The sequence below is a fragment of the Carettochelys insculpta genome, chromosome 1 (assembly GCF_033958435.1).
Source record: "Carettochelys insculpta isolate YL-2023 chromosome 1, ASM3395843v1, whole genome shotgun sequence".
NCBI classification, from domain to species: Eukaryota; Metazoa; Chordata; order Testudines; family Carettochelyidae; genus Carettochelys; species Carettochelys insculpta.
Genome location: NC_134137.1, coordinates 362487705 through 362511787, shown reverse-complemented (window position 1 = coordinate 362511787; position 24083 = coordinate 362487705). Strand labels below are relative to the sequence as shown.

The 24083-nt window shown below is 41.2% G+C and overlaps 1 long non-coding RNA gene across 1 annotated transcript in view; it reads left to right on the top strand.

Moving 5' to 3' along the window:
• The first annotated feature begins 568 nt into the window (after nucleotides 1-568).
• The window catches only part of LOC142007502 (uncharacterized), a 65720-nt gene continuing 42205 nt past the window's right edge, over nucleotides 569-24083 (top strand). Inside the window, exon 1 of the long non-coding RNA XR_012643957.1 lies at nucleotides 569-641. This is a non-coding gene — a long non-coding RNA (uncharacterized LOC142007502). The remainder of the gene's footprint in view (nucleotides 642-24083) is intronic.

Below are 24083 nucleotides of genomic sequence, written 5' to 3'. Positions count from 1 at the left end.
CCTTATGACATGTAAAGATACCTTAGCAAGTTTTATATTCACACGGAAATTGGTGGGTTTGGGAAGGATTTGTTTTTACACTGCAGCTTAAAGAATATTAGTCTGCTTGCTAAATGGCATTAAAATATACAATTAAAAGGCCTTTCTGGTTATTGAATGCAATACTGAGGGCAACCGTGATGATATATCCAGTGTATAATCCTATTCACTGGATAGCAAAAAGAAAAGAAAAGGACAGGCTATTGTAAACAAGGGTACAGCATGGAGATGAGGGGTTAAAAGATTTGTTTTGTTTACAATTAATCATTCCTTTCTAATAAATATTAAATATTTCCATACTCTAAAGTAGCCCAGGATTACAATTAGTTAAGTTTGGACTGCCAGCTATTATACTGTCTGTATATCGTCACTGCGTGACTCCTCACCAGCATGTTCCTTTTTGAGATTTCCTGTGACACACTATGCTGGCGGTACAATATCAGGAATTGAGGGAGGGGATGCCTTCAGACTTCCTCCTTTCTTATTTGACCTGGACACCTGCATCCTGCATAGTATCTCTCCAAGTTCGTCATGACAGTTCAGTCGGAAATGGCAATCATATGAGAACAACGAAAGGTCCGGCTTTACAACAGGAAACAAAGGTAGGTCTCGTTAGAGCGATAGCTGTATATGTTGCTGCATTTGAAAAAAGAAAATGAGAACATTGCAGCTTGTGTAATTAGCACGATACTAACAAATAGTAACTTTCCATCCATATTTACTAGCTGCCTCTGCCACAGAGTGGCAATTTGCTTTTAAATGGCACCCTCACAAATAATGTAACTATTATGCCTAATGTGTCATATAGGACATAGCATTAAATGCAGAATAATATATCACTTTGTAGATCTGATTCTTGGTCCCTCGTGTTTTCTGATGTTGCTAAATGAGCCCAAGATCTCTATCATAAAAAATGTGCAAAGTAAAGCTGATGTAGCCCATAAAGCCAAACAGAAAGCATGAAGAAATCAAGGAGAAAACACAGGACAGATGGGTGATGGCAATGACTTTCCCCTAAGAAGCCAAACATAAATTGGGATGTATGTGCTAAGTGAAGAGCAGAGACAGGTACGACATAGCACATTTGTCTGCCCTAGCAGCCTGAAATTTATCAGTAATAAAGCCACATGTCTAATCAGGGAGATGTCAAGGTGACTGACATAGCAAATGACACCTGCCAAGACGTTCTTCAATCATTCTCTACAGATTCAAATTCCATCACTGGGCTTCATGGTTAGAACAGTGAATTTTCTTTCACAGATTCAAGTTTGATTGATGGTGCCCCAACTCTCTTTCTTATAATGGAGTAGCGTCTCCAGAAGATGGTGAAGATTTTTTTTTTTACTCTGTCATAAAATCATTCATTTTTGGAATATGAGAAAATAGCCAGATCTTTTGGGAACAAACCAGGCGGACAGGGCAGAGAAAAGTAGGAAGACAGCCAAAAGCTGAGTATGTGTTTCATGCTAAGTGAATCAGGAAATGGATCTCTAATATTTCTAATATTTGTGCGCATGGATTAGTCAGGCTTCCATCTGGTCATACTTCTGTAACATGCCTAAGAGGGAAAAAAAAATCCTGTGTTTTCTGACGTGCTGTTGTCTTAGTTAATGAAAGCTCTCTTCCTAGGTAACTGTATCTATTGAACATTTTAGAAGACATTAGTGAAGGATAGTTCAGCAGGTCTTTCTTCCTTTCACCCCCTCAAAATCTCAACCTTTGATGTTTTTAATTACATATGGTGATGGAGATAAAAGTGGTTCATTCTCCTTACTGTACACACTCCACTGTTGTGACTGACATACAATTTAATCATACACTAGATCAGTGGTTCTTAACCTTTGCTGCAGCCTGCACACCTTTGGTTCCCAAAATATGTTCTCGTAACACTTATCAAAAATAAAAACTGGAGATTTGAGGGGCCTATATGCTTCTAAATGCATATTAAATACATGTAAAATAGTTTTATGTCATTAAATATGAATAATGTTAATAAATACATAGGTCTGATGAAACAAAGTATGTGTACTTATCTGCCTATGCTTAATTTGTGTTTTCGATGATTTACCTTCTGAAAAATCTGGCATGTCTCTCACCCCCAGAAAGGGCATCATGCACCCCGAGTGGGTGCATGCATCCCATGTTAAGAACCACTGATTTAGAGTAATAAACTGCCTCTCAGCAAAGTAACAGAGCATATTTGGAATACCTGAGAAAAGAGTATCTATTAAAGAAAAATGTAGTAGAACAGTGAAGACAAAGTGGTGAGGTATGCAAAGTCCTTCTTTATACCGCTTATTTATAAATCCTAGCTCCATCCAGTTCAAAGGCGAGCATGAGGGATCTTTAATTGTGCTCAGCAAACAAAGAGATTTTAAATGTCAGGTAAGAATTTCAAAACCGCACAACTTCTATAAGCACCAAAGTGAAAGGGCCAGATTTGCAGAAATGCTCTGGGCATTGTGATTAAGAACAATGCTGGAGCTGTGTTGAAATAAAAAAAAAAAAAAAAAAACCCTCCCTCAGTTATGTGTCTACTTAAGTTTGAGCACTTTTTTAAAAAAAATCTGCCTATACGAACATATGTATGCAGGTCACATTTAAAGTTTGTAATTTGCCATAGATATTTGTAATTTAATATGATATTAATCCTTGCACTTAACAAAAGGTATTAGGCAATGGTGCCAAATTCATTGCTGTGCAAAGGCACAGCGCAAAACCTGTACATCATTTGTCTCATTTAAGCCCTCAAAGCTGTGTATAACTGATGCTTAGGCCTTGTGTTCTTCCTCTGCATAGGGGTGACTTTCGTCCCTACTGAGAAAGTCATCTAGATTGGAAAGGGTTGTGTGCATTTGGGTGTGTGTGAGAGCACAAGATAGGGACGAAATAACCTCCCTGAATGTACCGTAGGCCTATATCTAAATGATAGTACTACTCTGAAATAAAATATTTCAAAATATCCTATTTAGAAAAAATGTTGCCACATAAAATGCACTTCAAAATAAAATTTCTGGGAACATAGCACTATTTCAAAAAAAAAATCAATTAAAAATGTAAAAATTGGAGCCCATAATAGCTTGTTTCAAAACATCAGTATTTTGTGTTTTAATAGTGTTCAAAATAGCAATTTCAAAATAGGCCTTATTTCTCATGGAATGAGGTTTACTGGATGGAATTGAAATAACACATCCGCTTTTTTGATTTTATTTTGAAATAGCCTGTGCATCATTTGGATGCTGCCAAAGTTATTTCAAGATACTGTCATTGCTGTTATTCCGTGAAAACTTTGCTGTGGTGACACAGCCTTAAGAACTGTCAGCGCCAGCTGTTTACTTATTTATTTAATCACTACAGATAATTTTTCAGGAGACATACTGATTTGAAATGCTTCAAAAAATCACTTGTTCAGCTACAGGGGAAAGGAAAAGCGAGCTTCTGTGCACCTTCCTTCCTTTTCTCCTCCCTCCTCGAAGTTGAGATTCAACTTCAGTCAGATACCTGACTACCCAGTTTCTGCCTGACCAATTTACGACTTCACAGCTCCAGACCTCATACAGTAGGTCTCTGAAAGAAACAAACCCAATAGGGAAGAGGAAATATGTTTATTCCAGTATTTTCTGTCATTTTATGGATTGCGGTGAGCATTTGGCTTGTTAAGTGCCAAACTTTGAAAAACAGAGATAATTACAGGAAGATATTTATTGAAGAACTTTTTATTTAAAAAAAACAGCTTTTATACGGAAAATCAGTCTGACACAAACAGCAAAAATAATGAACACTGAAATGTAATAAGTTTTTGTCTCAGAGAACAGAACTGACAAAACAGACTAATGAACTACCCCAGGGCTAATTTAACTGAGCAGATTAAAAAAATATGGCATTTACAATGGCTTAATTAGTTTGGCACTTTTAACTAGCACAAGAAATCTCCCATAATATTATTTAGTGATAAACATATAAGCTACATTTACACTAGAGAGTTTTGTAGACAAGCTGGGGTTTTGTCGACCAAACTCACAGAGCATCTAGACATAAAATGCATTTTGTCCACAGTTTCTGTCAACAAAAAAACTGTGCAGATGCTTGGGAGGGGTCCCCTTTTGTTAACAGAGCAGATCAAAGGATCAATCCACTTTTATGTGTAGACGTGGTCTGTTGACAGATGTTTTGTTGGAACATCTTCTCTGACAGTAACTTCTGTAGACAGATGATTCTTGTGCGGACATAGCTTTAGTTAGTTTCTACTCAAAAGGTGTGTGCTCCCCCACTACTGCCTCCCCTCTCTCCATACTAATCTGTATTGTTGGGAGTGAGCTTTTCTAAATCATAACATGGCAAATTTAATCCTGCTAACTTTTCTTCTCAATCAGACTACTACTATGCAGAAAGCTCAGCACATATGTGAGCAGTTTCAGGGCCTTGATCTGTCACATCACAGTTCTGGACTTGCCTGTATGGAGGCTTAATACAAGGCTTAGTGCTATTTGAAACAGCAGTATATCAAAAGAAGTACAGAATTTTTAGTGTGATACCTCAGCCAGAAATACCCCCATCGCAGTACAACATGAGATAATGATGGGAGGCCCAACAAATGATTAGCAATAGAAAACATAAGAACATAAGATTAACATCACATAAGGTTTAATGATTGCAGTATGACATTGCAACATTTATAGACTTAGAAATGGAGACTCGGAGACTTACAAGTATAATGATGGGGCATTTTGCCATGGAACACTGAATTCAGTACTACAGGGCCTCAGAGCATCTGATCACAACTGACAGAGTCCAGCTCTTCACATGTGTTCCATCTAACTGGCCATTAGCTTGAGTCAAGCCACAACAGAAAAATAACTATAAGATGATCTACAGGACTTGTGCGCACATATGTGTGTGTGCGTGTGTGTGTGCGTGTGCGTGTGCATGTGTGTGTGTGAGAGAGAGAGAGAGGGAGGGAGAATGGGTTCATATGCTGTTTTTTATGCTTAATTTCCAATAAATGTGGCTTACTGCCTTTTCCCCCAAAATATCCCATTTGCTTCTCTTAAGCATAGCCATACTAGGATCCATGTGGTGACTTTATAAAATGTTCTAGTCTATTGTGCATTTTTACACCCTGGCTTCTAAACACACTATCCCATCCCTACAGCCTGAATTGGTGCACTGAGATTCATCTGCCATCAGTCCATTTAGCACGTATAGTTAAGACCCACCAAACTGGCCACAGATTCCTCTGCAGTCAACACCTTAATCTTCTCATCTGGGATAGAGTAGAGCAAGTCAACAGGAGAGTTTCTCCCATTGACCCTTTATGGTGTAAATCCCATGGTAATTCTATCTCAGAAATGTAGACTCCCACAATGTTACTAACATAGGCCGCGTCTACACTATGAGACAAAATCAAATTTAAATCAGTTAGCTCAGTTTTACCATGGGACTGTCTTCACTGTAAAGACCATTAGTTCGATTTTGGGTCTTGCAATTACAAAATTGCAGTTACCGGATGGGTATAGTGTCAAGCTTGCATTCAGAGGTTTGATTAAAGGCAAGAATGGAAGCACCACTTCTTAAAAGTGAATTTATTAGCGTCCAGAGGTGTCCCATATGTAACCCATAATGCCCCTCTCAGTGTTCTGCTCTGGCTGCTGCTCTCCAGTAACAGGAAGAGCCTGATTTTCCAAGCGGGGGCAGCAAGCCTTTAGCTGTGGGCTCATGTTAGTATGACATCCTGAGAAATGTCATCTTTCTTTCTATGGTATTAGCACTGGGAGTGCATCACCCCCTTCAAATAGCCCCAGCAGGGAGTTTGCAGATCTGTCTGTACACTTGCTATTTCTTCTGTGCTGCCTGGCACCAGCCCCCGCCCTGTCATACCACATGTCAACAAAGCTGTGCTGGGGAGTTGGGCTTGCATAACCTGCTGAGAAACTTCTTCTCAACTGTTTCCATTTGTGTGTGAACCACTTTCCCACCCCCACAGGTGCCAAAAAGTTTGGGTCTTTCCCACGCTCAACAACATCACATGCGTAGCCCCCAGCTCAACCCAATGAAAGGATGTGCCTGCTGTTTGGTGCTGACCATGCTGCCAGTCATGTGTTTAGGGCTCCAAGGGTGGGAAAGATATTCTGGGCTTTGCTGCTGCCGTGGGGAAATCTCCCCCTGTGGTTAAGATACTGGGGACTTTGCTGCCATTGTGGGTAAGTACCACATCAACCGGCCCTCCAGCTACTGACCCTCCCCAACTTCACCCATATCAGGCCTTGATGCCACCAGGAAAAAGTCTCCTCTGGCAGCTCAAGGGCTTGCTACTGTTGGGTAAGGAACACCTCCACTGGTCCTACACTGAATACCACCCCCACCCCCGGCCCATACTGGGGCTTGCTGCCACCAGGGAAAAGGTCTCCCTCAGTGGCTAAGGGGGTTGCTGCTGCCAGGGAAAGACCACTTCCACTGCCCCCCCCCGCTTCCCCACTTCACCCATACTGGTGCTTGCTAGGACCAGGGAGGTGCGGGGGTGGGGGGGGGGGGGTTTGAACCAAAAATTCTTTTTTTCCTGAACTTTCCTATCTTTCTTCTAACTTTAAAAACCAGTCCAGGATCCCACATTAAGACTCTCCCCATCACCAATATAGTATACGGGGAAAACCAAATATTTCTTTCTTCCTACATTTTTCTCAATTTAAGTAACATTCCAACCCACTGCATTACTTGTAGGGATTACATGCATGCAATCATAGGAGGTGGGATACTCAGTGGATGGCCAGTTGAGAACACAGTCATTGCATGGAAGCCTTATAGTGCACTGGAAAACCAAAGACTCTCCCCAACATCAATATAGTGTATGGGGAAACCAAATACTCTTTTTTCCTACATTCTTCTCAATTTAAAAAAGAGTCTGGGCTGCTGCATTATTTTCAGGGATCACATGCACGCAGTGATGGGAAGTGGGACAAGTGGATGACCAGTGGGGAATACAGTCGCTGCACTCATGTTGGCTATGTAATGTGTTTGGAAACCAAAAATTCTTTCTAATCTTGAGGGTCCCTGCATTTTTTCCAATAGATTGACATATTTTGAAGGATCAGGAGGAGAATGAGGAAAATGTAATGAGGGAAGATGACATCAAGACCAGAGAGCATACCAGAATGCTATAGGGATGAGGGAACTCTGTGATAGCTTCCCACAATGCACTACTGCAACTGTTGATGTCAGCCAATTTGTGTGTGGCAGCAATGACTCAACTTTGTGGGGAGTACAGTGGAAGTGAGGATGGTCAAACTTGAACTAATAAATTCTATTATTAGAAAATTGATATAAATAAATTTGATTTTATCTTGTAAGGTAGAGGGAGCCATAGCTACTTACATAGATGCAGTTGCATAGCTTAGGTCAATTTACTGCAATAGTGTAAATGTTTCCTAAGTCACCTTGTGGACAAGCACTTTGGTACAGCCATCTCCCAACTTAGTCTTTAAAGGTGTTACTTAAAACTATATTCTCAAGTAAGACAAATTATTAATACTTACATTTTCTCTGCCCATTGAACTTTCATGAAAAATATTTTAATGATGAATTTCTTCTTTTCTTATGCGCTGTTGCTTTTTTATGTAGGTAATTTGATTTAAGTGGTCTGGTCAACAAAATTTGGTGGCCTGTGTCTTTCTTAGAATCTACATGTTTGATTTAACAGGTGAAATCTCAGACCTAATGAAGAAAATGGGAGATTTCTTATTGATATTAATGTTACCAAATTATTGATTGCAAGTTGATTGCAGGTCAGGTCCATAAATGGCTATTAGCCAGGGATAAAGTATGGTGCCCTAGCCTTCATAACAAGGGCAGGAGATGGATGGCAGGAGATAAATCACTTGTCTTCTGTTCTCCTTCTCTGGGGCACCTGGCATTGGCCACCGTCGGCAGATGGGATGCTGGGCTTGATGGACCTTTGGTCTGACCCAGTATGGCCATTCTTATGTTCTTATGTTCTTATGTTCTTAAGTTGCAGGTAAATTCAGAGATGACCAGGCATTTAGCTATGCAAACTCTTTTAAATGCCTGTGTACTGCTTTGAACCCTTACCAGCTGTTCTGTGTGTGTCCTAATTTCTTCACTGCTTTTGTGTATCTGATTCATTATAAATCAAACTATGTTCTTGCTCACACAAAACTGTATACTTTATATGATTAAAATAAATGCTGGCGTAGTTAATATTCTTTCTACAGATCCATCAGTGTTGGATGAAAACCTCAACAGTACAAAACTATTGTCCTGCAAGTGATTCTCATGAGGTTTAGTTATTTAGGAGAGAGACAGAGCATGAATATGGCTGGAACCATGTTCTGAAGTTCCTTTCAGCAAGTTAGACAAGCTATAATTTAATGTTTGATTCAAGCTACAGCAAACATAAACAAAATAGCACTCCTTGGTCAGCTCCAGATTTTAACTACTAAGTTTTCTGCAGAAGTATTTATTTCCTTATTTGTTTGAGGGGCTTTCTGGCGATGCAGGTGGAGGAAGGAGTACAGGAGCACAAGAGAAAAAGGTATCAACAAAATCAGAAAGATGTGCTTCTTTAATCTTTTCTGACCACACCCTGCCCAATGCCTGGAGTTATGGAATCATCTGCTTCATACATTCAGAAAAGACAGAACAGAGTCAGCCATTCGGATGTTAAATACTGTGACCAGAACAAAAATGAATGTGCTATGAAATTTTCAGAGCATTTAAAAGCTAGTCTCCTCCAAGCATGCCTCTTTTCCCACTCACATTCAATCAATGGAGCCAAATCCTAGTCTCAAATCCTAGTAACTCACCTATATCCCACTGCAATTCAATAGAGCAGGATGAGAGTATAATTCGATTAGTCTGATTGCTGTCAGTAACATGCAAAAATACATATTATTTTATGTATCAATCTCAAAATAAGAATTTTCAGATCATCCACTCATAAATTTGGACCAGCTTGTACAATAAATTTCAAAATCAGTTATGAGGGGTGTCAAGTTTGGGTATGTGTAAGCATATTAATGTGCAAAAGAAACCAATTTTTCAGTGTAAATGTAAATCACTTTAAAGCTACTTTATGTACCAATTGAATGAAGGAGACTAGTCCTGATGCAATGCATACCTATGTGATCTGATGCAATTCTCCTGTGTGGACATTGTAGGCACAAACTAAAAAGGTTCTTACTTAGAATTAATTCTCTTGGATTATGTAAATGAGAAATAGGAACCTGCATAGGGAAGTTGCAGGGCAGTGCTTATGTACATACTGCTATTCACATCTCTCTGCTCCAAACTGCAGAAAATTAGCTCTACAATGCATAGCACAAGGATCAGCAACCCACAGCATGCATGCCAAGAGTGGCACGTGAGCTGAATTTCATCAGCGTGAGAGGAGGGAAGTCAGCCCTGCCACGTCTCACCCATGCAGCCGGGAGCTTGCTCAAAGCCATACTGCCTGTGGATTAACAAAAGACCAGCTAATGTAACCAACCACAACCTAAGCGGTAAAGCTTTGCCTCTTAATTTGAAGGAAGATGGCGCTTCCAGAGGGAGGGTTTCCTTCTGGGAGATCCCCGGAGGCTGCACTTCTACGTGGCTGTTTTGGAATCTGGAAGAGCTTCTTCCAGACGCTTAATCATATGACCATATGCTAATGAGATGCTGGAAATTACATCCACACCTCATTAGCATCTTCTGGGCTATTTATTAACATGCCACTTTCAGAACAAGTGGCATGTGAAGAAACAGCCAAGGTGTGCAATATGTCTTTCATGGCAAACAGTGAACATGGTTTACATATAATCATTGAAGCAGGGTCCATCTACTATTTTGGAAAGCTGCACATGCAATGAATGCAATGTTCATGTCATAGGAGCTGGTTCAGGTAAAATGGTTTATAAAACTTTGCAGAGATTGTAATTTATATCCTCCATTTTAGAACTTCCAAATGAGGCAGGTGTTTCCTGAAATGGATCATAAGCTACAGTTGCCAGCAGTGGAAGATCAAACATAAAAATACAATGCATGTTCAAAGTTTCATTGTTTGTAAACACTGAAGAGTTATTGCTATTTTTCTAAGACATTTTATAGCAGTTATTAAACATGGACTAGAGAGTCTGCTCTTTGTGTACTAAATGTTCTTAGTGTTAAGAACGTGCAAAATGCATCTGGAGTCGATAACTTTTCCTTTTGCACTATAAAAATGCTTTTGTGTTTCCAACAGTTAATGTATTGTCAGCTATTTAATTTACCATTTGCTTTTTCATATTTTACAGAGAATCCTATCCAACATAAATATTAAGCATGTAAATTAGGTAAAACATTAAGCTTTCTGGTACTGGAAATGAGAAAGCATGAGAAGGCAGCAGTGTTTTGCTTGGAGGCATTACATCATGATTTTTTTTTTTTTAATTACAGTAGGTGCTATTGGGAAAAAGAGAGCATTGATTGGCATGGCTCCAAGAGACTCTAGAAGTTTAGTCTGGACTCACGGCTGATGAGTCCTCTGGTGACATCTATACCGTAACTTTAAAAGGAGTAGTAGGGCAAAGGAGGTAATATGAAGACACTTCACACTTTTGCCAGGTAGACACATGGCTCTCCTGGAACAAGTAAGTGTTTTGCAGTTGCTTTACTGCAGGCCCCTGGGTAGATTGGGTAGGATTTCACAAGACTGGGATTTGGACCATGTTAAACTGCATTGCTAACCATAAGCATCCAATAATTCCTAAAGCAAAAGCAGCTGGGTCTGACGTTCATCTTCTGATGTAGAAACTTGGTTTTTGTGAAGGAAAGGGAGTTATGGTGGATTGAGCAATGATGATTCAAAGTCAGCCTCCTTTCCAGTTGCCAGAGTCTCCTGAATGTCTCATGAAAAACCCTTTCAATCTTATCTCCATCTCAAATAATAGCTTTGCTGCACCTCAGCATGGAAACTGTGATGTTATCTAATTACAATATGACCATAAAACTATTGTTGCTGCCACTGTTATGAGACCCATATGCAGGCATTTCTGGAGGAGTGCTTTTTTTTTTTTGGTCAGTGTGGACCACCACTCCTACAGTAGGCCCTGCCCTCCTCCCACAACCCTGGCTCCACAGCTGGCCCAGCCGTGCCCTTCTCCTCCCAGCATCCCTGATCCTGGCAGCCATGCCCATGCACAAGGGGGTTCCTGCTGTCCTACCTCTATCCCTCCTCCTACTTGCCTTGCATGCCAGGGTTCTGGCTGCTGCTCACCCAAGACTTTCCTAGGTGCACCCAGCCCCATGCATGCACCAGGGATCTCCTGACAGCATGCAATTGTTCCCATTAAGACTTTTCCATCCTTGGACAGGTTGAATCTTCTTTTGTGAGGCTTAAAATTTCTTGTGTGCAACACCAATACTGAGATAGTGTGTGGATGTGCACCACCAGGACAAACAGAAAAAACTAAACAGAAATATATTTTGTAAACCGTCCAGAGGTGTTGAAAAAAATCACATTAAAATAAGGAATAATTAACAAGAAGCAATGTTTGGGATGTTTATTTAATATCAAATTAAATAAAAAGAAATTGAAGACTACTCTTGAAGTATCTGTATTATCATCCTTTCTAACAACTCCAGCTAGGGAACACACCAAAATGCAGATTATCTACATATAGCTCAGCTTTAATATGCTAAATAAATCTACAAGTCAATTAGAAATACTCCAGAATTATGGGATGGAACATGGGAGGCTCAGGGTTAGTGGGCTGGGGATGTGGGAGTGCAGGAGTCAGGTTTGGGGTATATGAGGTGCTCAGGATATGGGATTGGAGTATGTAGGTTGTTCAGAATTTATGGCAGGGTGCTGGGAATGTGGAGTACAGGTATCAGGGTCGGGGTACATGGGGACTCTGGGCAAGGGCTTGCAATGTGTGTGGGTGCAGAATTTAGCATAGGGTCCTGGGAACCCCAAAGCTGAATACTCAGATTTGGATCTAAATATCTATGAAACGATTTTTAGAGATGTTATTTTAGAAGATTTAGCCACAAACTAATGAAATTAAAGCCAATTTGAAAATAATGTCCTGCAGACTTAATACACAACCTCTTTAGTCAGTAAATTCATGGCTGACACATGCCTGTTAAATGCTTTTAATGACATTTAAAAATTCTTTCACAGGTTGTAGTTTATACTAGTAGGTCTGACAAGATGGAAAGATTTTCACTTTTAAGACAGAGACACTTTCAGGGGAAGAGTCATGAGTCTGCAAGCTGTTGTCCTGGGAGCCTTCAGGAACGATCAGAATAAGGATAGGAAGGGAGAGGGGTTGAGAACTAAAACCCAGGGAGGCATTGCCTGTTATATACACTGCCCATAACTCGGGGGGGTGAGGGAGGTAGGGGGGCATGCACACCCTTCACACACCGAACCTCCCTCTTCCTCCTCTCTCCCCCATGCAGGACTGGTTATATAATTGCAACAAATTTTATGCCAGATATGACAGAAAGGATTAAGCATTTTGCAGGCAAACAATCCAGAGAAAACATTTAGAAGCATGTTAGGGAAAAAAAAAAAAGAACTTTATACATGGTAACTAGGACCATTCAGTGTTAGGCTAGAACTTTGAAATGCCATGTTGCTAGAATTTAAAGAAAGTACTAATTGTTCTTATTTTTTTAGAAGCTAACCATTTAAACAGTATCAGCCTACAGTATTTTCATACCTTTTAATGCAGAGGTCAAAAGGAAATGTTTAATCTGTCTCTTTAAAGTTTGTGATAAGCTGTTTAATGGATTAATTACCTTGTGTTAATTGCCATGATATTTGGAAAACAGAAGGTTATATCAAAGACCTGTTGTTCACTCTGGACTGTGTGGTCAAGAGGTTGCCAGGAAATAATATAGAAAGAGAATTGGGTCCTGATACTGTCATCTCAGATCTGATTAAGGTTTTATGCAGAGGAAACCTAAGTTATGAGGACTGATGTCCCAGACCTAAGAGGGTACACCCTGAATATAAGGTAGGACATTGAACTAAAACTAGGGATTAAATTATAAAAGAACTCTTTCCAGCTCTTTTTCACCATCTTTGCTATGAATCTGATCTTAGAACTGTGCTCATGCCTCTGTGTACATTGATTTCTTTTGGTTTTTAATAAATTTTAGTTTAGTTACTAAGAAATGGATACAAACGTATTTGGGATAAGAGCTGAAATATTCATTGAAGTGGAAGGTAATAGGTCTGATACTTTGGGACTGGTGGAACTTATTTTACTTGAGTGTCTGGGTGTAAGCCTAAAGCTAGGTGGCTTTAAGGGAGCTATGTTGCTAGCTTCTGGGTAACCAAAAAGGTATTATAAAAGTTATTTCATGCCGGCTTGATAAATCTGTGTTCTGGAATAACCACAAGCTTTGGGGACTGGCTCTCCCATTTTTTTTGCAGTTCACTCTAACTGAGTGACTACAGATAGTGACCCTGGGGCCCAAGTCACAGAAGCCTCCTCCGTTGACTGTAGCTTTTGGTGGTGTTATGAGCCAATCATTCACCTAATGCTCATCTCCGTCCTGCATATTGATACTTAAAATGTGATGTAGCAAGAGGGAGACCTCAGAAATCATATGCTGGACCACATAATGACTAGCAAGCACTATCAGCATGTTACCTTATACAAGGGCAGTAGCACCACTGAAGTTAAGACAGACACTAGCTTGTTTAACAAAATTTTTTTAAATGGTCTGCAATCCACAAGCCCCAATTCTCAGATTACCTTGAAAATTACTGCTGTGGAGTCTGAGTTAAGGCAGTGATCAAACTCTGAGGCCATTTGAACAAGGGCTTCCTCAAGAGATAGCCTCCCCACAAAGACACATGCCTTCCGAATCTCCCAGTTCTGCTAATTTTTTTTAGTTATACCTGAGACCCACACTATCACTCTGATGCACCCAAACTCATAATAATCATTTGAGCTTAATCTTTTCAAGCATCTGGCACTCAGTGCCCCTTTCTGGAAGCAATATGTAAGAAGTGAATTGGAACTACAATGTGCCTCAAACCAAGGCAAGAGAAAGCCTTTTGCATATGTGCAGCAGCAGATGGGCTGTTGTGAGTCTCACTGCTTGCAGGCAGCCTGATGTTAGAGTAACTTGGTGGTCGTACGTATCTTGCTATGGCTATTTAGCCCTAAGCAACAGTTTTGTACTGTGATCAGGAGTCTTGCCCTGGTCAGCTTCCTGATAATGTGACTCATGAATGCTAGTTGCCCTCTGCAGGGGCTCTCTCTGGAAATTTTGATTTAAGATAGGGATGTAAAACTAATTGACCAGTTAAATGTTGGGGGAGCAGGGGTTGCTACAGTCCATCTGGAGTGCCCCCTGCCCCTGTGGGGCTGGAGCAGACCTTTTCCCACAGTGGATGGGGTGCTGCTCCAACTTCCATCAGTTAACCATAACTGGTAAGTGTCATCCAGGTGAGACTTACCACTTAAGCAGTTAACTATTAACATCCCTAGTTTAAGTTTTCTCATTTAAAGTTTTCTCAACGCTATGTGCATACTCAGTTTGTTCTGAAAATTGCTGTATCTCATCCGGATTGTGGGTAATGCCAGTGATGTGAGTTTGGGGTCATTTGGTTTAGGGGTTCCTCAGATAGAACACATCCCAAAGAAGCTGTTTCATATGTAAATTTCTCTACAACTCATACAAGACAATCGTCTTAAAAATGGACTATGTGCTGGGAGAAGGGATGAAATAAAACTTGTGGTACAAACTTGATGCCATTTGGTCAAGAGATTCCTCACTCTTAAACTCTAACCCTTAAAGAGAGCTGGTAATTTTAGATTCTTGTGAGTTTTATTGATGCAAATCTTGGGCTTTAACAGTCATTACAATTCCAATTTGGACCTGCCCCTGAGATCAGCTCCTTTACTGTATGAAGAATCAGTTTAAAAATATTTCAAAATTTCTTGAACTCTAAAAGCTTTGGCATCCCTTTCTATAGGTGCCCCACGTGAGTGAGACATGTCCATAGAGTAACAAACATTTTGCATTCTATTTCATGCTTTATTCATCAATGGGATTGACCGTGATCAAAGAAAAAGGCATGTTACTCTCAGGCCATGTCTACACTATCCAAAAACTTCGAAATGGCCATGCAAATGACCATTTTGAAGTTTACTAATGAAGCACTGAAATACATATTCAGCGCCTCATTAGCACGCGGGCGGCTGCGGCACTTTGAAATTGACGTGGCTCGCTGCTGCGTGGCTCGTCCAGACAGGGCTCCTTTTCGAAAGGACCCTGGCTACTTCAAAGTCCCCTTATTCCTATAAGCAGATGGGAATAAGGGGACTTCGAAGTAAGTAGGGTCCTTGAGAAAAGGAGCCCCGTCTGGACGAGCTACGCGGTGGCAAGCCGCGTCAATTTCGAAGTGCCGCGGCCACCCGCATGCTAATGAGGTGCTGAATATGTATTTCAGCGCTTCATTAGTAAACTTCGAAATGGCCATTTTCATGGCCATTTTGAAGTTTTGGGTTAGTGTAGACATAGCCCCAGTGTTGATATGATCAGAGGGGTTGATGAACACCAGGAAACAGACCCCTAGTAAAGAGCCTTATTCTGACGACTGTTATAAAGTTAACATTGACTAATGTGGCACCAGGGTTCTTTTGTTAAGCACAACAGAAACTTACTTTTATCATGAAAATAAACAGAAAAATCTCAACTTTCTAAAAGAGTCCATCTACTCTACACAAACCAAGACTTCTCATCCATCACTTCCACCCCACAAAGTGGTGTCGTTTTTATGAGAAAAAAAGAGTTGTGAAGGAAATGTCAAACATTAGGAAAATTAGTCATATGATCCTTTTAAAAGCAGTCTCATTAATCCTTAAATGATCTTGACCTACTTCTGCCAACCTGCTGCGGAAGAACCAGGCAGTGCAGAAAATTGACTAAGCATTTAAAATGATGTTCTAACACAAAAGACACAATTTTACCTCCTGTTAAAATGGAAACTCTGATGCAACTTTAACAATGGAAGTGTTATTGCCCGCACCGTAAAATTGGTGTGTTACTTTAGGGCCAAAGATAGATTTAGTTGTACAAGCTGAGATCATTTGGTCAAGGGATACTTTTGATACAGTTCTTTCCCCAGCAAGAGTTTTTCCTCTGGCGCATGTACACTAGGAACTAACTTCAAAGTTAACTTCAAAGTTAGGCACTACTTCGAAGTAGCCAGCAGAGAGCCTAAACACATTTCCCTTTACTTTGAAGTTCACTTCGAAGTAGGGAGCCCAACTTTGAAGTCCTTACTCCATTCCTGGGCATGCAGTAGTGCCCTACTTCAAAGTAAGGTGTGTGTAGCCGCTCAACTTTGAAGTTGCTTACTTCAAAGTAAGCAACTTCAAAATTATTTTTGTAGTGTAGACACAGCCCTTGTATTCTATAGCTCTAAAATCAATTTGCATACTGAGATTATGTTGAATACTAGTACATAGAAAACAGGGACAAAGTAATACCTCTGCATGAATATTTAGAGTCATTTGATCAGAGGGCCCACACATAAATTTCTCCCCAGTAAGGAACTGATTCTAATAAGACTGGACGAAAATCCACATGCACAGTGAGTTGGACTAGTGTGTATTTAAACACACTATTTTTGGATAAAGGTGTATTTCATGCTCTACAAGACCACAGAACACTAATGGACAGTGACTGTACTAAAATGTACTAAAATGGCCTGTACTAAAATTGTGGCAGTAAGTTACATATTGCATACTTCTGAGAAAACTGAGTTTCTTGTTTCCCTTTCTCATATTTCTATTTGAATTTGAGTCTCTTCTCCAGTGTAATAGATAGACCACATATTTCTCTCCCCTGCACTTCAGTATGGAAATAGCCTGTAAGTTTTCCATTATCAAGAATGCTCTTCATTGAGCAAAAGCCTACAAGCAAACAAAAAACTCTAACATTGTCATTGGAAAATCTTCAAAGAATAAATTTGATAGGTACTATTCTCCTCTCATGACTCTTGAGTTAGTATAGTTGAGTCTCCAGAGACTGAAATAATCATTTGATTGTTTGTCCAAAACTCAGTGACGTCTCTCACTCCCCTATCTCCAGCATACAGCATCACATAATGTTCCTCTTCACCCTCTAGATAAATATCCCACCACAAAATGACCAGCTATTCCTGATGTTTAGGGCCCTACCAAATTCACTGCCTATTCACAGTCACAGGAATTTTAAAATGGTAAATTTCATTATTTCAGCTATTTACATCTGAAATTTCACAGTGTTCGAATTCTAGTGTTCCTTACTCTAAAACAAGTTATAAGGAGGTGTTTAATACTGTGGGAGAGTGTTGTGTGACCACTACCCATACTTTTGTCCTTCTGCTGCCGGTGATGCTGCCTTCAGAGCTGAGCAGCAGAGCAGTGGCTGCTGGCTAGACATCTAGCTCTGAAGGCAGAGCCACCAGCAACAGCACTGCAGATGTGAGGATGGCATGGTATGGTATTGCCACTCTTATTTCTGCTCCGTTGCCTGCAGTCAGCAGACATAAATCTCAAGCTGCCTAGCTCTGAAGGCAGCAGCACAGAAATAAGGGTGGTGTAGCATGGCATTGTCTCCCTTATATCAGTGCTGCTGCTGGCAGGACTCTATCTTCAGATCTGGGGTCTTGGCCAAGAGCAATTGATTTCTGGCCACTCAGCTATGAAGTCAGAAAAATAGTGATGGTGGCAATACTGCACCACTCCTAAAATAGACTTGTGATTACCCCCTACTTCCTTTTGAGTCATGGCCTCTGTGAATTCTGTAAAGCATAGAGCAAACAAATAAGACCAGATTTTGTTAGAGCAGGGGGAGTCCAGATTTCAGGCTCTGTGATGCTTTTTTCAAGGTCGTGAGTTTGAGAGGGTCATACTAATCATGCACAGAATCATAGACTGCTAGAACTCGAAGGGACCTCAAAAGCTCATCAAGTCCACTCCACTGCCCTCATGGCAGGACCAAACACTGTCTAGATCTTGGGACTATAACCCAAAAAGCAAGAAGAGCCATTTTTTTTCCAATTTGATAAAAAAAGCTGAGTAATTCAAGAGCTGCAATGCTTGTGAATGAGACAGTTAAAAAATAAAGTCAAACGGTACTTTTTGTAAACCCTATTTAAGAATAGGGCACGCACAATGATTTGTAACGCGATACATGTTTACCGCAGGATGTTCACAAACTTTTTACATATTCTATTTCCTCTCACTTTATGTGTGTATTTGTTCCACTGTCTTCCTGACTTTCACTCCTGGGCCTTCTGTCTTTCTCTCTGGAGGACACTGGGAAGAGTTATTAAACGTTTCATGATCACATTTGTTATTTAGATATGAGTTGTTAATTTTGGGGCAGTAGACATTCACCCATTTGGGGCAGTAGACATTCAATAATCAGGAGGGTTCTTTCTTTGTTTGTTTTGTTTTTTTCACTTTGCAATCATAGCATTGGGAGCCACAGGGAAGTCCTTAAAGAACTGCATGCAGCTCCAGAGCTGCAGGTTGCAGATCCCTGGTCCAGACGATCCCTGATGTCTATCTAACCTGCTCTTAAATACTCTAGTGATGGAGATTCCACAAACACATAGGGACAGCAGAATGTCAGAGGTGAAATCCACTGTGCAGGTCTCATATAAATAATATATTTTGCTATTACTGTATTACTTAGCATGGGAGCTCAGGCAAAAAAATATAGATATTGTGACAAAGTCCCTTGTCAGCCTCTGTGGGTCCCTGTGCTTCCTGGCGGATCTGTGCTGCCTCAGAGACTCACGGAGGCCCCCTTTTTGCCCAGGCCCTTCCAAAGGCAGGGGTCTCCGCTTAGCGAGCCATCCTCTCACAGGCAGGACCAGTACAGGGAGAATAATACCAGTACCCTTGCAGGCCTGCGCCTGCTCCAGTAAAGTGATCCCTCTGGGGAAGGGTGGGGGGAGTCCAGACCCACCCTCTACCCTGGACTCTGGCCCAGGGTACCTATGAGAACAAGAGGCAACCAGCAGGACCTTTACCCCTGCCCCAAAGTAGTAGCCTCACCCTGGGCCACTTTGCCCACCACTTCCCTGTGGTACCTTTTCACTGTGCTCGTGCTCGTGCTCGTGCTCGTGCTCGTGCTCGTGCTCGTGCTCCTCTGGTGCACCTCCCATAACCTTCCCCCCTGCTACCAGATGGGGAGCCTTTTATAGGGAGCACAGGGCCTATCTAACCAAAGAAGGTCTGGGCCTAGACAGGGAACAGAAATGCATTGGCCCACCACCCAGTATACTGTCCTTCTAGAAGGCTCCAGAAGCTTCCAGGTAAGGGTCTACCACCGGGTTTACCACAATATCCACAATTCACCAGACCACAATTTGCACTTTCTTTTTTGCCTCTTCCTGTGCACCGATCCCAGTTAAATTTGTATTCCGCTGTTTCAAGGGCAGCCAATTTCTTATGCCATAAAGAAAAATAGATGCATTTCTTTGCATTGTATTTCTTTAATCATATGTATTGTGCACATACATAAATACAGATATATTCAAAGTGCATTTACCACTTCCCTGAAAAGAACAGCATCCCACCATATGTTTAAAATACACTAAATTAAAGGTTATGAAAAGTTGTCAGTTTTGTAATACTGTCACATATATTTTTTTTAAAAAATGTGTGCAGACATGCAACATATGTGATATTTGAAAACATATATTGTTTCCTTATGGGTATCTCTACACTTGACTGTCTTCAAAAAGATGACTCAGATGACTTGAATGTAATAGATTAGGATTGTGTTACAGGCTGGCAGGTAGCCTTTGGTATTGGAGCAGACACAAATGGATTGCTTCTTAAAGTGGCTGAATTTACAACTGTTGGATTGGAGTTCAGGAATCTTGATGTCCTACTGATTCCTCTCCTGGTGAAACTGCACTGCGCAGCATGGGAGACCAGTCTGCTGTGATCCCAGGCAAGTGTAGGAAGGAGCGAAATTAGCATTAGAAGTTTGAAGCCACTTGGGTTCCTACAACTTTAGATACAAACAAGTGGAATAACAAGGGAGACAAAGAGGAGCTGTGACTTTAACCATAGTCAGGGGTGAAAGTAACTTACATTTCTTACAGAAACTGTGCTATTACAACCTGCCCTGGGGGGACGGGGGGGCAGGTTGTGATAGGACAGTATTGTAACATCACATCATACTAGATACGAACATATTCCACTGGACAAGAAGTAAAAACTGAAAACTGAGGAGGATTTGTAGTGCCATGTAAAATATATGTAATTAAAGCAATAATGCTGATTTTCTGTATTCAATGCAGTCTCATTCCCACTAGCGTGTGTTTAGGTGTGGAGAGGTTTAGGGCAGGGGGCTGTGGGTGTGTGAGAGGTGCAGGAGTCAGGGGAGGGGGCAGGGTATGCCAGAAGTTCAGGCTGGGAGTTGGGGGAAGCCAGAAGCTCAGTCAAGGGGTCGGGGGGAGTACCTGTATCTCAGGGCAGGGGGTACTGGAGTCAGAGTGGGGGTTGGGGACTCAGGGCATGGGCTGGCTTTTGGGTGAGCTAGGGGAAGGGGTCAGGGTGCAGAAACTTGGAGGGCAGGGAACTGAGAGGAGGTCAGGGTATCAGGGCCTCAGGAGACTCAGAGGGGCAGGTGGGTGAGGATATGTGGCATTGCAGGAGTCAATAATCTTACCTGACCACAAGAAACCTGTGGGCTGTCTGTAGGAAGAAAACTGGCATCAACGTGAGACACCTGCTGGTTTCTTCCCTGGGGCTGCTGGCAACAGCCCACACCAGGGATAGCAGTCTGGCAGAGTGCATAGCAAGCTGTATCCCAGAAGGCTCTGAGCAGCCCACCCAGCTGGCTCTTTAAACAGTGCACCATAGCTAGCTTTAGCTTTCACCTTTCACCCTTACTTTCACTTCTGACTGTATTCATTATTATGCTAGAGACATGGGTAACTGTGAGTTCTCCTTTTCAGCCTAGCTGCTGGTCTCTGGAACAACTAGTAGGGCCTGGCCCCTACACAGCTCCAGAGAGCCCTCCTATGCTACATTCAGGTGAAGGCACTAACTAAATGGGGCTCCAATTCAAGGCACTGGGCACTGCTGTAGAATTTTCATTTCACATTACTGCAGCCTCTGCGTGACCTGCCTGTGTCAGTCATTGCAACAAGGGGCTTAGCTGCTATAGATCTAATCACTTGTTTCACCCGCCCTAGTCATGGTCTCAGTTCTGTCCTATTCCACTGTGAATGTCTGAGTAATTGTACACAGCTCCTTGACCACTCCCCCATCCTATTATTTTAAATAATCTCCTGCAGACTACTTAATTGACTAATTAATGTCCTACACACTTTATTGAGGCTTTGCTCTGTTGTTTCCCTGAATATTTAACTAATTATGTCATTCTTTGATCAGGTGATTCCCTCCATAATTTACTACTCGCCGCTTAATGAATTCATCACTTGTTTAACTAGACAACATATTCATTTGCAATAAACCCTTGTGGCTCAATTCCTATCCTCCTTAATCCTACTTAATCCCATTTTTCCTGCTTTATCTGTTACATTTCCATGTTTCCTGCCTTAGTCCCCCATTTTTCTGATCCTTTATCCCTCACTCTTCTTTTCTTCCTCCCCCCTGTGATATGCTGTCCCCAAAGGAGTATCCTGTAACCCTCGTGTTCTTCATCATATACAGTACTGATATTTCATGCAAAGTATGCCACATTTGCTATCATATAGAAAAGCATGATTTGCTGAAATGCAGTGTTCTATCCAAAGCGTACCTAATATTGGTGTATATGAATTTATGTGATTTTGTTCTATCGTTTTCCCCGAAATATGTTGCAAGATTGTGAGTCTGCATTGCCAGATCTCCAGCAACAATGGAAATTATATTCCTGAAACCTTGTCACCTGACCAGTAATCAGCAGGAGAGTTGTAAACAAGGGATTTACAGTTCTGTAAGATGACTACATGGTGGGAAGTGCCCAATTCTGTATGATTTAGCTGAAGTGTTTGGGAAATTTCAGATCAGTTTACAAAGGGTAGAACGTGTCCTCTCCAATTGGAGGGAGGGGCAGATGTGGTAATCAACTTTTATTAGTCATGTTTCTGACAGATGCAAGATGGTCCAGTTCTGGGGTGCCCATGGGAGGGCTTGGGAGATTTGCTGGTGCCTTTCTCTGTGTGATATGAGAGTGGCTCAGGGACCATTTATGCAGTCGAGCTGGGTGTGGGCTCCACAATCTGTTGTACTAAATATACGCAGCTGGAGGCATTTGCTGCTTGCCTAGCATAGCATTGTGAGAGACAGAACAAGTTGGAAAGATAAGAGAGTACTCCAGCTTTAGGTTGTAAAATTGGAATTCTACCAGACTGCCTCCAACTCTTCCTCCCCATGTCTCCTGCCTGTTCATCTCAGATGCTTCCTTGTCCTCATCTCTGGCAATGTTTTCCTTCAATCTCATCCCACTTCACCAAAACGTGCACTTTTGTCCAACCATATCATCCCTTCATCCCCATGACTTCTCAACTTATATCTGTAATTGGAGGACACACACTGGGATGCCCTCTTACTGTCCTTCTCTTGCTGATTCTACTCCTCTTCTTCTCTTTGTCTTATCTCATGTTTCTACCACCACTGACTTTGAGGGCTCTCACTTACCCTTCTCCAGTTACTACATTTGTCCTCTGAGTATCCTTACAAACCCTTTATGATGCCCCTGCAACCGCTGATCCTACCCACATTGTATATCTCTCCCTCTCATTTGGCTCCTTCCTTTATAAATATGCACCAATTCCTCCCATCCTTTACAAACTGGTCTTGTCCATTCCCATCTCTAATGACCAATTTTCCCTCCCAACTCCAAGCTCCTCAGTAAGGACATCCACCTCTTCTGTATTAACCTCACTGCATCAAACTCACTGCTAGCTACACTCTAATCTCTGTCAATTACACAGAATGTATAAGCTCTTTTCAAATAAGCTCTTTTCTAGCTAAGTTTCAACATCGACATGGCATCCTCCTGTACATTTACGCTGTGTTCTATACAGTTGGACATTCTCGCATCCCTGACCATACAACTTGCCTTTTCTTGATCATTTTGACTGTCTTCATTGCTTCTCTGCTTATTCTTTGGACCATACTTTCATTTGGATTCTTTAGTGCTCTTCTTCCACTGCACTCCCCTTTCTGTTGGAGTTCTCCAGGGAATGTTTTGGCCATCTCCCACTATTCCCTCTGTGATATTTTTGGGTGACCTATTCTGTTTACAAGACTTCTTATCTGATTAACACCCAGAGGAGCGCTGTAAACATGGGTCATCCAAAAATTGAGGCACCCTTTATCATTAGTCACCTTTGAGAATCTTGGTCTGTAATTTTACTTGCTTTGTAAAGAACCCAGCAGATTTTCAGGTACTCAGAAATTAGAAAGCTTTAATTCTACTATATCAATTCCAAAGATTAAATTGGAAAAGTTCTGCACTCCCCTCCCATTTGGCACAGGGATACAGAAAGCATCTGTTTGACTCAGTTCAAAGATCAAATAGCAAAGCTAACCAAGGACAGGGCTCTCTAGGCTGAGAACAAACATACCATGGATAGATTCCTTCTTTGAGATATTTCTAATTGAATTTAAAGTCCCAAATGCAGGTTTAAGAGCTTGTAGCCTGATTTTGCCATAGTGCTGAGCATCCACAGTTCTCACTGAAGTTAATGAGAGTTGTAAGTACTCTGAAAATAGGTCACTGGGTACTACTGATTGAACAGAGATTTGTCTAAACTCTACCAACTTAATTCATTTCTTCTAAAGTGATGATTTACACCACTCTTGCAAAATGTATATTAAATATTTTATGCAGTTCAGGGTTTCCAGGGCACCCTCTTTAATCTTGAATAAAGTCTCAAACAAAAATCCAGGCTTTAGCTAACATGCAAGTAATTGTGAATGGGCACAAGTAATTTCCCAGACCTTTGCATCACTGTCTTGTGATGACAATGCATTTTGTAAAAGACACAGTGGATTAATTTCTGCCCTTACTTTCATAAC